We start from the raw sequence: 17477 nt of genomic DNA, 5'->3' as shown, positions 1-17477 counted from the left end.
TCTGAACTTTAGTTTCCTGGTACATGCAATGCACAAAAATGAAAAATTATATTCAATGAAGCTGCAACATATAGTATGGGGCAACTTGAAATTGTACTGTTCTCTGGAATTGCTTCAGGTTATAGTCTGAATCCAATCAGTTCTATGCTTCTAGGAGAGTAAATTAGTTTAGTTACTGTACTACCCAGGGAAAGAATGTAGCATATGTTTTACCAGATCATCTGGTTTGTGAATACAAAATATGGATACAGCTAAACCTAACACCCTCTTAAAGCCTATTACAGGAAAAAAATAAAAAAAATCTGCTAGTTTGAAGTACAAAGAGAAAGATGGTTGCTTTCCTTTTAAAATGAAGGATATTTTTCCTTTCCAAATGTACCTTATACTGTATATTTCAAAATTTCTCCCCAAGTTATCACCATCGTTCTCCTTATTTCTTACTACTGTCTACTAAAATATTGAGTTGTGATATACTCATTTCTTGTACTTGAGGCTATTCCACTTCTTTTTCTGCTCTCATATAACTTAGTGTGGATAACAGTGTCAGCCTGAGATGGCTCTTTTATCCTTCTGGCCAGTGTATTTTTTAATTAAAAAACCCAATCCTAAACCAGCTGTGTGCACCTGCTGTGCCTAAAACAGCATGCTTTATCTGAGCTTTATAATCCTTCTCTAATAAGTTTGACAGAAAGAGATGTTAATAAAGTAAAACATGTGGGGCCTAAACAACTAATTAAAATATTTGCTGATTATAACCCACTTGTAGACATAAAACTAATTATTAAAAAAAAAATCCTAATATCAGTATCAATATGCCTTTCTGAATACTTTTTCTGGACAGAGATCCATAGTAAATATCCAATTAACAATCACTAAGTCTGTATTTTTGTTTGCTGAGGAATTCATTGCAATAGCGTTTTTAATTCCACAGAAGGACTCTGTGATTTTCTTTCACAGTCAGATTAGCCTCTTTAACTGTCACCTGAAGTTTCCCCAAGGAAAACACAAATCCCATCATTCCTAATACAGTTCTGTTGCCTCAGGGTGTTAAAAAACTACCTATGCCCCTGATTCCCATGTCAGTGTTACCAACACTGCATTCGTTTGCATCTTTGAGACAGCCTAAACTTTGTTCACATGTTAGACATTAAAACAGAAATTCCCAATGGTCTTATCACCAGTTCAGCTGAATTATTGTTAACTGAACTCTTGGTATGTGTTTTGAAGGATAGTCTATTGTGTATTAGAAGCCTTACAGCCACTTCAGGGTCAGCTGAAGCAGCTGAAGAACTCTCTGCAGTATACACATAAGACCTCAGAAATGTCTGTGTGGTGGGTTTAGTGCTGGCTAAAGGTACCAGGGTACTTACTCATTTCTTGCTATAAGATATGGATTAGGAGAAGAACAGAACAGGCTCAGAACTTAAAGGGAATAAAGAAACTTTATTAACAGGACAACAAGAATAAAAATCCATAATAAAGCCTCTAGAAACCCTTCCTCCCCCTACCCAATGTTTTTTCCTTTCCCAACTAACAACACAGAGACAAATTTTGGGATGTTAAAACAGTACTAACTATACAATAGTGTTTTCATCAGTTCTTGTAGGGAGAGGAGTTTTCTCTTGCCATGCCATGGAGACTTCTCCACAAGAAACAGTTTTCTTGTGGCTTTTCATTTCCACAAATAGCAGCTGCCTGGGAAAAGTTCTGCCATCATGAAATTCCCCCCATTTTCACAGTCCTCCTACAGGTATGTTTAGGGACCATGAACTCATGGGGTATTATTTTAAGGAATTGTTCAAAGGCAAAGGTTCTCTTCATCTGCCCCTGTGATCATCTCTGGGAAGAGAGGTTTTCTTCTTCTCTCTCCAGGGTCAAAGAGTCCTCATCAGTTCTCATCTCTCTCTCTCTGTTCAAGCTTCTTGTGGGATCACAGCTACTCCAGCATCTGCTTGTCTCCATCAATGGATACCTCTGCCCAGATCTACAGCTTGAATACTTCATTCCCCCAGTACTCTATCGTGAATTAAAGGAGATTTATTGTCCATCTCCATGGCCCTACCAAAAGTATATTTCAGCCTTATCTAGCACCTCCTCATCCTTCTTTCATCTGTGGTTTGACTCCTTCTTTTACTGACCGTTATGTTTTGTGTTGTCTCTTTACACATCGATTCTCCCTGCAGAGAAAAGCAAGGTCTGCAGGTCTCATCTGTGTAATGAAAGAGTTAAATCTTGCGAGGCTGCAGCAAGTAGTTACAGTGTCAGATTTCAGGCCGTGCTGGCGCCTCTCAGCCCAGCAGCCGCTGGGAGGGGCGGATGATCTTTGGCCTGGAGCCGTCTGTACAGGCCGGGGAGGGGTGGAGGTCCCACAGTCTCCATCCCCTGCCTGAGAACCGCTGGGCTCCGGCCCAGCCCAACCCAGGCCGCACAGGCCGCACAGGCCGCAGGGGAGCGGGGCCAGCCGCACCAGAACTCTGCCGCCTTTCAAGGTCAGAAAGAAAGCGGAAGAATTCCCAGGCTTGGGTTTTTAAAAGGTGGTATTCACAGAGATGAACTTTTCACTGGTGCAAAATGCTATCAGTTCTCACAAGCGGCCAGCTATTGGCCTGATCTCAGACACAGAGGAAGCTCCCAGTAGCTTCTTCCAGAGAAATCACTTCCATGGGTGTTTCCCACTTCTTTCCCTAAATGTCAGACCACCACAGTGATACTAAGCTAAAGATACCATTTTCATTAGATCCAGCAACAAATATTTAAATTTTTTTGGTGTTGTAAGATACAGTTGACCTGCGCTGGAAATAAAATTCTGCACTAAAGGTGAGTGCCTGAGTAAGCGGGAGAGGAATATAAATGGACACTAGGATGTTTCCCAATTGCTACCACAGTATGCAGCTGAGATTATGACTGGTCATTTCAACATTCTCTCTCCAGAGCAGCAATGCCTAAGAGGTCTCCACATGGAGTGACAATAAGCTCCTGGTTTCTCTCGTACAAATCTTATTAGGAAGCCCACTTTGCCACACTATCTGTCATCTTGATGGAAATGACTTTTCTGTCTGGAGTGTACCAATAAAACCAGGGGACATGCAGACAGAGGGGAGAAAAAAGTGTAAGATAGCAACTTACAATGTCATTTTTTGTATCCCAGTGTTTGAAAAAAATGGCTTAAACTACTTTCAGTTTTAGAGCACACACCTAGCATTGCCTAATTAACTTAAGCGCAGTGTTGTACCTGGGTTTCTTCTTAAACTGACAATAGGGCTTACCTCCTGTGTTCTAGTATCTCTCCTCCACTGCAGGCTTCATGAAAAATATGGTGATTGCTTTTTAACCTACAAAACTAATGATAAAAGATATAATATGGGAGTGCACATTTTATTAATATTATATAGATTATCATAGAATCACTATAAATGTGTATAGGAAGGCTACATAATTTTTCTTCTCAGATTCAGGGTTTTTTATAATAATGTAATTGTTGTATGTATACAGTATGTACTGTATGTATTGTAACTGTATGTACTGTATGTACTGTAAACATGATGTTTACAGTAAGTAGGATGTAGTGGAAGTGAGGTATGGAAGGAACACCAATAAGAATCTTTTTTTTCTCCTCAAAACAAATTGTCTCCTTTTAACTCTATATGGAAAAATAAAATTATCATCATGAGTTATTGTGAAACTGACTATCATAATCATATGGTAATTTGCTTCATTCCGGGGCTGCAGGACCATATCCAGGGAGGCTACAGTTACCAGTGAACAACATGGGATTCAAGGAGACGGGCTTCTGCTCAGGAAAGCATTTATTCAACACAGGAACACACTCAGCTTAAATCCAGAGACAGAGAGCCTGAAACAGAGACAGGGTGGTGGGTTTTGTAGGACAGAACCAGGATGGAGCTTAAGGTTAGGGTCTAATAGGGACAGAGAAAGGGAGAAACCCCAGGGGCTCAAACCAAATCAGAATCCCTGGTCTTTCACCCCACAAGGGTCCAGCGTGGAGAGACTCTTCCCAGGCCCACAGGGCCCATCCCCCGAGGCAGAGGGACGGAATCCACTCTTTCCGGGCTTTAAAGCGATGCTTCTCACTTTAACAATGTTTATCTGAAACTAAATCTTTGCCTCCCTGTGCGGGGCACATCTCACAATAACTATGCTGTTACTGCTTGCTGTAAGAAACGAAACCCAGTCCTTAGTTAAAATTTAAAGAAAATGTAATAAGGAACAATAGGGGATAAAGTCAATAAAGCAAAAGGAACAGTGGTGGGTGCTTGGCTTGGGTGCTTAGCCATAGCCAGAGGCATAGCACTCAACACAGCAACATCCCTTATATACCCTGGGTATTGCATCAGCCAAATACATATTCATAGATGATCGTATATATTCAATCATTTTAACATAGTTCTTTCTTCATCCCACTTTTTTGGAGCATATGCAGTAGTCCTAGTAGTGGTCATTTGTTAATTTTTGATATATTCAACAGGTTTCAATTCCTTCACTGCTTAAATGTAAATTCAACAAGTCTTCACCAACATTGTTATCACAACACAGCAGTCACATTAAAAGAAATCTAAACCTTAGCAAAACTTCTCTTAGAAAAGTCAACTTTATAAAACACATTGTATTCACTCTAACAATTATGAAAGCCAACACTGTAGTATATTTATCACACTTGCCAACAGTGTAATTACATTCTCTGTCATGACATATCTTGTATTTATATACATAATTTAGAAAACAAATGATAGATAACATATGCATCTAATTCTTCAAGAGTGAAGGACTGAATTGCACATAAAAAACCCCCAAAACTTCATAAGCAATGCCAAAGGATGAAGGATATTTTAAGCCTTTCTTTACATTCTTTATAGGCACAGCCAAACTTTTGAAATCATGAAGCACACAACAGGCTGTTGGGGGGTTAGGTTTCTTTCCTTTTTATTGGGATACAGGATAGATGGGGTGAACTGAGAGACATTGTAAAAGGTGTTTTATTGCAATATCAGTCTCAGGGAAGGGTGAGACAGTGAAGTTGTTACATTGAATGCCAGCACATCAGCAGCCATCTTAATTCTAGATACAACGCCTTTTAAAAATTTCATAGCCAATCAACAACTTTTACAAAGCTCTTCATAAACCAATCATTAATTGCCTTCGTCTTATACAATTCTACCGCAATGCGTCTTTTTTCATCCGATCATATAACACTACAGAAACTTACAGTGCTATGTCTTAAATTTGTAACTCGTTTATAACAAGTTATACTGCTAAACTTTAAAATTTTCTACTATCTTGCTTAACATATTTATTCACTTACATAAGGCATATTTCTTCTTGCTTAAAACATATTTTTGCTTAAACTACAAACTTCTATTCTTACTTCTATTTCACTGTATTTCTCTAAAGCTTCAAGCTTTCTACAAGGTCTCAGGTCAAACATTGCATCCATCTCTGTCTCTAAGCCTATATACTCAAGGCCTGCTCTATACAGGCCTTTCTGTTCCTGCTTTTCCCACACCTTTTTTTCTCCTTTTTACTTAGCGAATTTTATTCCCAGAAGTTGCTAGGAAACACTAGCAACTGGGTACTTAAGAAGAACAAAAGAAGTGGCCAAGCTTGCTTGGATGCCCAGGATCCTGAGCTTCTCCCTGCCCTACTCAGAGCAGTGCTGCCACTGCCCCACCCCTGCTATTTCTTTGTCACTGCTCTGAGCTTTCAGTGCGCTGTAACCCTGCAGCCCCGCCTGCCGAGACATCCTGCCATCGTAGCTTGCTGCTCCCTAGAGTCCTGCGGGGGCACCAGGACCGGCTGTCCCAGGGGAGTTTGTGAAGCGAAGCCTCTCTCCCGTCCCTTCCCGTCCGGGCCGAGCCGCCATCACCGCGTGTGGGCCCAGCCCGCGCCACAGCGCCCCCTGCCGGCCCGGCGGAATCCCCGCCCCGCCCGGCGGGAGCAGCGGCGTCCCCTGGCGGCCGTGCCCGGCACAGCAGTGAGGGGAGAGCGGCCCGGAGGGGTCACTGGGGCCTGCTCTGCTTGGTGTGAGTGCCAGAGCTGCTGCTGTCTGCTTTATTGTACACACCAGGAAAGAACTGACATTCCTATCCCCATATCTTCACCTGACAGCCCCTTAATTTCATAATTATAGTAATTTGGAGGGAAGGGCTTTACATTTTCCATTCCAAGGGAGACTCCTGTCTTCCTCAGAAGACACCTGTCCTTCAAACAAGGACACTGGCTTCAAACAATTAAAACATATTAATTTGCCAAGAATAAATGCAGTAGCAAAATTCAACATCAATCATCAGAATTTCTTCTAAGTGCCGTCTTGTAAGTTGGCTCATGGCAATTACAATCCAGTCATTGACTACAATATGTCTGAGGCAAATATTTTTAACAGAGAATGTCATCACAGACCAGAAAATGAATACAAAAATCATTGACGTTTTGCACTGCCTCTTCCCTTTCCCCCTGGTCAATATTGAACAGTAATCCTTTTTTTTATTTGGACTTGAATCTGAAGAAGGATTAGCCATAGTGAATGGCTATAATCTCTTCCCAGCCTCTAACAGGCTCTCTAATAGGCACAGGTACATGAACATGAGACTACTCAATAACTTGTCTATGCTCTTCAGCCTGGGCAGTCACCTTAGGTAAGAAAAAGAGCTTGTAGGACATGTAGATCTGCATTTTAGTGGACAAATTTACTTCTGTTTGAATCAAAGGGAGAGTTTTTTTCACAATCATCAGGAAAAGGACAGGGTACAGGAGTGAATATTGGAAGAACACTAGTGTCTCCTATCTTCTCATCCCAATCCATTTCTTCAAATTTTGGATATTCTTGTTTCAGCTTTTCATGTATGAGTAGTATGTTATGCATAGTATAAATGTTTAGAACCAATGCTAAAAAAGACATAAAATTATATTATGCCTGTATAATTTAAACATTAAAAAGAAAGCAATCTTAAATTTGTCTTATAGAAATGTGGATGAAACCAAGTATGCCTAAAATGAAGATATGTTGATTGCTTCTTTTCTTAATTGTCTGCTGACACACCCAAATCCCTCAAACAGAATATAAATCTAGATAACACTGGACACAAGCTAGCAAGAAAATTTCCACTCCATGTGGAAATGTTAATCTGAAAATAAATTTTAAATAGTCCTAAATAAGTTTATTCCGACTATGTTGGAACTTTACTATACAGAATGTTTATTTTTAAATAGATACTGGCATAAATTAGTGCAACTGTGGAAAGAAGTTGCTATGAGGAACCCATAATGGATGATTATTTACAATAAAAAAACCAGACCTTATCTGTAACATTCATTATTGTCTACATTTAAAAAGCATATGAAAACAAACATGAATGGTATAAAACACAAGAAAATGAGGTCTTCATAATAAATCAGGAATAGTGTCCATTCACTCTTTACAAAAAGAACAGTTTGCATTCTTCCACTTCTATAATTATAAACATTCATATAAAAATATAAATAAATTTTGTCTTGTTTATTAATTTTGTTTGGATAACTTGGATTTTTTCACCCTTATTTCATGGTATAAAATTTTTAATTACTTTTTAGATAAATTTTTCATTCTCTACTGGGAAGAAAGGATGCCCAAAGTCCTTATAATAGCAATTCAAAATCAGCATTTAAATTGTTATGTTCTCAGCTGGACTCAAGTGATTTTGTTCAAGTACAATAATTTTCAGATTCCAACTCTTACCACTCGGCATGTTGCCTCAAAAATTAACTGGGTTTATGCTGTACTTTCACAGGCAAAAATCCTCCAGTTACTGTGGCACATCTGTGTTTGCCCCAGAAGAAGACTCGCAGTCATAGTGACTAGTCACACTGCACTGCTGCGTGCTGCATTCTTCACAGAACCTAAACTTGTTACAAATTAACAGTAGAACAGCATTTGACCACACTGGTCCAAGAGCTTTTGACACAACTTTGAAACTGAAAGCTGTGACCATACAAGAACTGACGGAGGTCAGATTTCTCAAGATGAGAGAACTGCAGGCAAAGGCAAGTCAGGTGAGACTACCCTCTAAAGGTTTTCTAGCCAGTTATGAGCTTTCCAACTTACTGGTGTATGATTTCCCGACACCGCCCCCCCCCCCCCCCCCCAACCTGGAAATTTCTTTATTGTATTTAAGTCTGATCCATACAAATGCAGAATGTTTATCATGGCCTTGGCATAAGACATGTTTTAGGTTCACAACCACTCATGGTATCACCAGTTTGTCTAAGTGTGATGTAGTCTTAAGCCAGTTTTATCAACATTAAACTCTGCTGAGACTGTTTTTAAGTTAATGTCTGATGGTAAAGTGTTATATAAAGCTGAACATACTCTTTCCCATGACAGACATCCTGTCTCTGCTTTAGCATTTTTTCCTCATGCTACATTAAGATCCTCTTCCTTTATGAATCAATTTATAAATGCCTTGGATTTCCGTTTCTCACTTTCCACGTTCTAATTTATATCAAATCTCTTAACATAAAATTGTGGAACAATTTTCCAAAAGTGGCTTAAGACAAGGAATAGTGCCTTCTATACCAGGAAAACATTTTCATTCTTTTTAGTCTGCTAACTTGTTATTCAAAAAGCATGTTATACCTGGATAAAAGTCTATTACACCCACTCCGTATCAGAATAAAATAAATTAAATTAAAATAAATTAAACCAAGAGGGGGTTTACAAAACCAAGGGGGGAGGGGGGAGAAAAAAAAATTAAAAAAAGTAAATTCCTATTTTGGTGTGAGCAGGTGGACAATCTACTCAGCTTGGTGTCAGAGCTCAGACAGGTCTAGAAGTATTAGGAAATGTGAGTGAAGTGGCCGAACAGTGGGTGTGGCCTTGTGAAGGACCTCCAGCAATAGGTGGAGCTGCAGGAAGCAGTCAAAAGGTGAAGATACCATGGAGGCTGAGAGGGAGAGCTGGTTTCAAGCCCAATGAGGGCCCAATGAGGAAAAGCCAAAAATTCATCCCCTGGAATACATGGAAAGGAGGGAGAACATTAACACAGAATTGGGAAGAAGCAGGAGTGGGGAACAAACAGAAAGTAGAAGGAAGCAATTGATTAAAGGAAGGGACTTTCTCAAAAAAAATTGACATTTTCACTAGGCTGGACATTTCCCATAAGGTGGACATCTCCACCCAGAACCACACTGTAGCTCTCCAGGCTAATAAGACAACATCCATCACACTGGAAGAACAGCCAGAGAAAACTGCAACAGTGTATTTGCTCCACAAATAAAGAAATTATTTCCCAGGCTGGGCCAGGACAGCTCTCCCCTTCAGCGGCAGCTAGACAGGTGCCCAGTACAGCCTGAAATCCAACACCGTGACTGCTGTGGCTACTGGGCGAGATATTAACTCTTTCACTACACAGATGAGACCTGCAGACCTTGCTCCTCTCTCCAGGGAAAGAAAAAGAGTGATGTCATGTAGAAAGACAACATGAAGACATCAGAGTCAGTAAAGGAGTCAAGCCTCAGATGGCAGGAAAATGAGGAAATTCTGGATGAGGCTGAAAGCTCTTTTGGCAGGGCCATAGAGACGGATAGTGATACACTGAAATATCCCCTTTAGTTCATGAAAGAATATGGAGGGATGAAGTATTCAAACCATAGGTGTGAGCAGAGGCATCCATTGACAAAGCCAAGCAGATGCTGAAGTAGCTGTGATCCCACAAGAAGCTTGAACAGAGAGAGAGAGATGAGAACTGATGAGGACTCTTTGACCCTGGAGAGAGAAGAAGAAAACCTCTTCCCAGAGATGATCACAGGGGCAGATGAAGAGAACCTTTGCCTTTGAACAACTCCTCCTTAAAATAATACCCCATGAGTTCATAGTCCCTAAACATACCTGTAGGAGGACTGTGAAAATGGGGGGAATTTCACGATGGCAGAACTTTTCCCAGGCAGCTGCTATTTGTGGAAATGAAAAGCCACAAGAAAACTGTTTCTTGTGGAGAAGTCTCCATGGCATGACAAGAGAAAACTCCTCTCCCTACAAGAACTGATGAAAACACTATTGTATAGTTAGTACTGTTTTAACATCCCAAAATTTGTCTCTATGTTGTTAGTTGGGAAAGGAAAAAACATTGGGTAGGGGGAGGAAGGGTTTCTAGAGGCTTTATTATGGTTTCTCATTCTTGTTGTCCTGTTAATAAAGTTTCTTTATTCCCTTTAAGTTTTGAGCCTGTTCTGTTCTTCTCCTAATTCATATCTTATAGCAAGAAATGAGTAAGTACCCTGGTACCTTTAGCCAGCACTAAACCCACCACAATCTGGAAGACAGAGGGACTGATATTCAAGTATTACCTCCTCCATGCTCAAGAGCAATGCATCCCAACACAAATGAAGTCAGGCAAAAATGCCAAGAGACATCATGGATGGATAAGAAGCTTCTGAGAAAACTCAGAGTAAAATAAAAGAAGCTTTCTAAAGAAGCTAACTTCTTTAGCCATAGAAGAAAGGAAAGACAAAAATCACAACATACAACAACCGTCTTTATAGTTTTCTTTTCAAAGTAATTCCATTTTTTCAAGTGACTTTTGAATTCTGGATCTCTATGACTTCCCAAGAAAAAACAAAATGAATTAGTTAACTGGAAGCTATTATTATAAAAACAGATATTTGCTTGTATACAGATATTTAGAAGAAAATCATTTTGTCATATGGATGAGGACAGAATTAAATCCAAATATGTTTTTCAGGAGAGTGTTTATGTTTGGTGAATTTGATTTTCTGATCTGAGACATGCCCTGGATCTTTATCTTGTAGATAAAGATTTCTTAGGGTCTTCAGGGATGGTTTTACATTGATCATTCTCAGTAGGAGCCACTGGCAGAAGAGAAGGAAAACAGTCATATTTCTCTATTCTATAAACAGTATAGAAGAAAACTTAACTTTTACAGACATGTGTGAAAAACTGGACTTAGTTGGCTTAGTAAGGACTTAGTTGTCTTAGCTGGACTTAGTAAGTTAACATTCAAAAAACATCTATGTGTCTCTCTGTCTACATGGAGATACATATAAATATGATTCAAAGAAAAAAGAAAAGCAAGATATTTTTGGTACCTAGAGTACAAAAGACAATGGTTGTTTTTTTTTTCTCTTTCCACAATTCCCATATGAGTTTTATTTGTGTAGCTTTATCACAAATTGTTTCAACCAGTCTCAACAATGGTAGCAGTTTAGCTAAGCTAAGTATTTAATAGCAATAATTTATTCTCTAATTAATTTCTTAAGTTAACTTTTGAGAAAGACTTGTTTCTACATAACACTTGAGAAACTACACTGAACTGCCAGAAGCAACTCTGCTCCTTAATTTTGGTTTACATTACTTACAAATGAAAAGGTGAAAGGCTTCAAATATATTCCTGTTTAGTATGTTTAATAGTGAACCGCAGGCTTCTCTATTTAATGAATTCTCAAGGTTCTCTAATTAATGAATTCCACAGGGCTTGTGTGCACAGGATGCTTCTTTGGAAGATATTATATCTCTGAAATAGAAGAAACGTGTATGTTCTTCCCTAAAAGAGCAGTGCTTTTAGAGGAAATCTGCCTGCTAAGGTATTTCATATACTTCTCAGTATCATCTTCCTTGGAAATATTATATAAGGCTCTGCAGACTGACTCCACAGAAACAAGAAATGGTAAGTACTTTCTGTCACAATATAGACCATTTGGGTAATAAAGGGAGAAGGAGATGTCACCTCTAGCATGTCAGAAGACACCAACCATACTCAAATCAGCACAGCTTTTAGAAATACAAATGGAATGTTTTCTGTGCTCATTTTTCTTAAATGAAAAACAAAAAACCCTAAACAAATAAACAAATCCCAGCACTGAATTTACAACATCTTTTGGGAACATTTTCAGTTAACCTTAGCAATTTTTAGCTCAGATTGATAAATCTTTCCATACTTCAGCATTATGATGATTTCTCCTGTTCTTTCTGGTTGAGTTGTTCTCTATTGTGATTTGCATCATGTCTAACTGTATTTCTTTCAAGAGTGTAACACATCACCTCATCTGTAATGCGCACAGAAAATCCCAGTTGTACATAAGGTTAAGAAACAGGAAGAATTTGTGTGTATCTCTGCTTTTCACAGAAGAAAGTTTTCACTTATTCTCAGTAACTTAGATCTTGTGATGTATTTCCATTTCAGATTGCATCTGCATCCCATTAATTGTAAAGGTACTAGAAAAAAATTACCTTTGTGGATCATTGGTTATTGTTTGCACTACAGTTGCATATGCAATAGGAACAGGAACAAGTTTGCTTTATTAATATCTTTTTTTTTGGTAGGAATTTAATTTTGTTTGGAAAATGTACTTTTAATTCTGGCTAAAGAGAGTTATTATAAATAAGGCATTTATTTCTGTTTCAACCATTTACCTGTTACATTTTAATAATTATTTTTAATTTTTCAGAAAAATATAATCTCCGTCACTACTTTTAATGTGAAGGTTCTTCAGTTCTAACTCAGAAATATTATTTCTTGCCCTTCCTTCCTCTCTCCAACTTCAATTGACAGAACAGTAGAAATTCTGAGCTTGATATCTATAATAACTGTCTGTACAATTTCCAGATAAAGAAGTGTAAAAAGATATATATTTTTTTTTAACCTGAACAAAAGTGTTTTGCCATATGTTTAAGGGTCATCAGATCTGTAGAATACAAGGAAAAGTAGTCCAAATACCCACTTGTGACAGAGAACATATAGAATCACCTTCTATTAGTAATGTTACTGTTCTTGGAGTTTGTATCTTATTTTCATCCAAGCAGAATCCAGATCTCACAGACAGAGGCATCTTTGTAGTTTGAGTCAAGAAGGACGACAGACATTTCTTCACAATTATGTTTTAAAAGTGTAAGTCACAATACCAAAAATATGTGAAGCATTTAAAGTCACTTGAAATTTTGAAATACACTGAAACAATTATTTTAGGTTTGCTTCCTAATTTTTGCTTAAAGAATTCACGAAAATCTCTTTCATAAGTTTTAGCCACAATACAGAGAGAATGGAAATTATTTTTAACGAAAATCAAATCTTTGTATAAATGCAGAGTGTTTTGGATCTGAATTAAAGAAACAAATGAATGTCCAATAGAGAAATAAAATTGAAAGGCACAGAAGTTCTAGGATTTGTTGAGTTTATTAGGATTTTTTGCACATTTAGATCTTTTACTTTATATTAGTTGACAAATTAGTAACTTTGCCCATTCTAACCATCCTTATGAAATAATCCAAGTTAGCTATATACTACAAAGTACCTACAAGAGGACCACTTTCTATACTTAGAGTTCAGCATCAGTAAAGCAAACGTGCTTAAGAAAAATAGTCAATGAATTTTTTGGTTTCAGTACTTTAACTAATAGATCCATCAAACCAACTCCTTGCTTTTAGAAAATCATTCTTCCAATTTCATATTGCTAGCATGCTATATCATCCAGACTAAACATGTTAAAAATCCACTTATTGCTGCACTAAAAATATAATAGCTTAGTAAAGTTGCTTTCTTAATGACCATTTTTTGCAAGATAAAGCATTTTTCTTCAAAATTCCCCTTCTCACTAACTCATTAATTAAACATGGCTTCTACAGAAGCAAATATGGAGTAACTTATAGCTCCTTTTCATTATTTTCAAAGAAGTATCAATAATTTAATGTATATCTGAAAAAAGGACAAAACATCAGCTTAAAATGACTTCTTTGTACAACTTATTTACAAGTTGCCTTTTGTTACTGTTTTTTCAGTAGTGAATTTTTTCCCGATTTTTAAGGACTGATACATTCTTAAGCTTTCAAAAAAATTAACAAATAATAATTCATTGACTGCCTTCTTTGCAGGTCTATGATGCAAAACAAAGTGTTTGTATTTTTCCGTGAATTCATGTCATGTGTTACTTTTTCCCTGGAAAACTGTTCATTCTTTAAATGGTACTGAAAGCAGCATAATTCAATTAATTTAATTTAGCAATTTACATTACTAAACCTCTTAGAATACAAATAAAGAAATATGGGCACAGTATCTCTAACTGCAGTTTCTCCCAAGATAGAAATTGTTAAAGATGCTAGATAAAAGGGGCAACAAACACCTGTTAAATGACACCTTAAAGGATCTTGAAATATCCAAACTATTTCAGGTTTCTAGTAGATCAATATCAAAGCTGAAGGAATTGTCTGCCTTGATGTCACTGCATTATGTGGACCACATTAAAACTGTGAGGACCACAAATATCTATGAACTAAAGTAAAGAAATTATCAGCTTTCTGCAATCTAGAATCTGAGTAACTGGATTTGCAAAAGAATTTTTTTCATTAAGTAATAATGTGTATTTATTTTCTTTTGGTCATCTATGACTACATTTTTAAAAATCCAATATTGTACAGCACTTTGTTAACACAAACCGACTAAGTTTTCTGCAGCCAATTTTTTACACAATTTTTGGCTTTTACTCAATTGCCACAGTCGTAATGGTAAAATTCAGCTGGATAGTTACACTGCATATTAAACTTCTTCTAGTAAGTATTTCTATTAACATTTTCATAATTAAGTTGAAGAAAAAAAGAAAACTACCTGAAAGAAAATTGGCAGGCATGACATATATGTTTGCTAAAAAAACCCCAAAACATAAAAATTCCAGTACAGCCTGTAAATATTTTCTACTGACTTTATGTTTTTTTTCCCTTTCTCCCTTCTGCTGTAGGTCATACAAGTTCATAATCACTTAAAAACATTTCTACTCAATAAGTAAGTAATAATTATGTTATTAAAGATTCTCATTACCCTAATTTCCTCATTTTTATTATCCACCAAATTTAGCACTGATTTTCCTGGTTCATTTGAATGCTTCATTTAGATTCTGGTATGAAGCTACACACCAACCCTTGCAGCCCCCCTTTTTCTTTTTTCAGAGGGGAGAATTTTTGTACATGGAATCTGGTAACTGAAATTCCTCAGCATATCAGCATGGAGATATGGAGTTGTGCCCATACTAAACAGAGGGGTTTTTATTTTTTTTTTTATTTCTCTATCTTTCCTTTTTTTTTTTTTTTTTTTTTTTTTTGCCAATAACACAAGCACAATATACAAGTGATTTTTTTTCCCAAAACTATTTCACATCTTAAAATAAGATTTAAATACCTCTAAGAAAAGTAACTGGAAGATTAAGGAAAGCCAAAACTTCTATGCAAAATTTTTACTTGTTCCTTTTCTAAAGGTGGTGATCAAATGCAGGAAAATACAGCAAGAAAACATGTTTACAAGTTCAGGGATCAATCCAGGGAGCAATCAAACAAAGAATAGAAGAAAAAAAAATATTCCTTTTCTTTTTATGAAATATGGTATCTTCATAAACAAATAGAGAAAAATGGAAATCTGAAAGCTGTACTTTAACAGCTCTGGTGAAAGTAGTTCTCCAGCTCTGATATGTGTGCCACTTGGGCTGTATAGGCTTCACTGATATATGGGGTGATTAAAGAGATTTATTGTGCATAAAACAAGAATCATTTTTAGTACTCTTATAAATTGACCTGAATGTGGGGGAATGCTAAATTTTAAAGCTAGAGATTGCTAAAGCAAATTTGAGAGGTACAACAGAAAATAACTGATATAATGGGGGTGTACCTATATGTTGGAAAGACTAAGAATGCATCATGATGGTATCTCAAATAATATTTTTCTTTTTTTATTATATTTATTTATATTTCCTTCCAGGACCACTGGATATGTTGGAGCAACCTTGCAATCTTCTCTGGTTCTTGAACTCAACATTTACTCAACCAAGTAAAAGAAACTTATACTGCACATTAAAGTAATGAAATATTGTTTATTCTATTAAGTATTGGATTGGAGAGCTGATATTGGTCCAGCTTCTCAGACATATATTAGCTTCAATATTAGTTTCAATGGAAATGTGATACCTGAATATCTAAATAACTTTTACAGTCTGAATTGCAAAATAAAATGATGAAGATAAGATGCATGTTCCATCTACGGGGGTATTTTTGTGGTTTTGTTCTGTTTTGTGGTTTTTTATTGTTGTTTTCTTTTGTTTGGTTGTTGCTGTTGTTGCTGACTGGTTGTTTTCAGGGTTTTGTTTAGTTTTGTTTTTGCTTTTGCTTTTGTTTTTACTTTTAAGATTCCTAGTATTTCAGTATGGATGACCAGTTCAGTTACAATCTGTGTGATGAAAATTTTTGATCAGGTTTAGTTGATAATCAAGACAGTCTATGTATGTAAATTCAGTTTATAGAGCTTGGGTAAAGTGAATTACTTCAAGCTGTAGGGTTTAAGTTATCTAACAAGATTAACTTAATTATTGGCAAGCACAGATTGAAGTCATATAGAGGTCAGAAAATTTAAAAAACTCATGCAAAAAACTCATTGGCTTGTAGCATAATTGAGGTTATATTTTATTTCTAGTATTCTTTAGGTTATGTGGATCACATATCGAAGGGAAGAACAGAGTAAAGGTCAGCATGGACACATTGAATCAAGTGCACTTGTGAGAATGGCAGAGGAATGGTGCTGTGATTATATGAAGTTCACAACCGTTTTTTCTAGCCCTTCAATGCCAATTCTTGTGGATAAGGGAAAGTAAAGGCTTTAATTTAAAGAGCTCCACCATAACAGCTGCTGAATATATCACAGATGATATCAAATGCTTTAATTTTAAGGAGGTAAAAACAATTTAAAGTACATAGCATAATGTAAGATATTCTCAGCATAGTGTAGACACATATTCTCTTGTAATAACTACAGTTTAGTAAATATGCTTGGGAGTTTTCTGCAATATATTATGCCTTTGCACTATACTACTAATACATACTCCAATTTAAGGAAGATACTAAAATCCACAATTAAATTTACATCAATATCTTATGTCATACAAACAAATGGAAGACTTTGCATAAAAAAAGCCTATGTATTCAGGGAGAAATTCAGTCAGGGAAAGCATTTGACAAAATGTACAGCTCATGATATTACTGAAATAACCAATCATTTTTATTTATATACATTATAAACTTCTCAATATGCAAAGAGCAGGTTCAGCAGGGTACCTTCCCTATTTGACTAGCTCAACAGCTATGTCAGGAAATTATGTTCTGCACTCTTTAGGAAACTCCTAGACTTATTCTTCTCTACTATGTTGTATTTTCAGCAGACATGTGGTAAGGTGACAGAAAAAGAAAGAAGGTCTAGCAATCACAAGACTTCTCCTAGCTGCTTATAGGATATTTATTCTGCTTCTACATCCTGTCTGGGTGGTCTTTAAAAGGCTGTCACCAGGATATCTGACCTGTTGGCCTTCCCCCTGATTCTTACTCATAAACACTCAGCCCTCTCACCATCATCATTAGGCTTGAGACAGTCAAGAGTCCCTAACATATGGGGATTCCTACACCTCTTCTTTCTTGTCTATCCTTTCTGAAGAGTTTACAATTGTTC

At 36.9% G+C, this 17477-nt stretch overlaps 1 long non-coding RNA gene across 1 annotated transcript; it reads left to right on the top strand.

The window, feature by feature from the left end:
• The first annotated feature begins 2610 nt into the window (after window positions 1–2610).
• LOC107215821 lies at window positions 2611–16002 on the top strand. Its single transcript, XR_001525278.2, has 6 exons — window positions 2611–2817; window positions 7782–8043; window positions 11478–11672; window positions 12809–12893; window positions 14734–14777; window positions 15744–16002. It is a non-coding gene; the product is annotated as an uncharacterized LOC107215821 (long non-coding RNA).
• The last annotated feature ends 1475 nt before the right edge of the window (window positions 16003–17477 follow it).

This window comes from Parus major, chromosome Z, assembly GCF_001522545.3.
Source record: "Parus major isolate Abel chromosome Z, Parus_major1.1, whole genome shotgun sequence".
Classification (NCBI taxonomy): domain Eukaryota; kingdom Metazoa; phylum Chordata; class Aves; order Passeriformes; family Paridae; genus Parus; species Parus major.
This window is presented reverse-complemented; position numbering and strand designations above follow the sequence as displayed.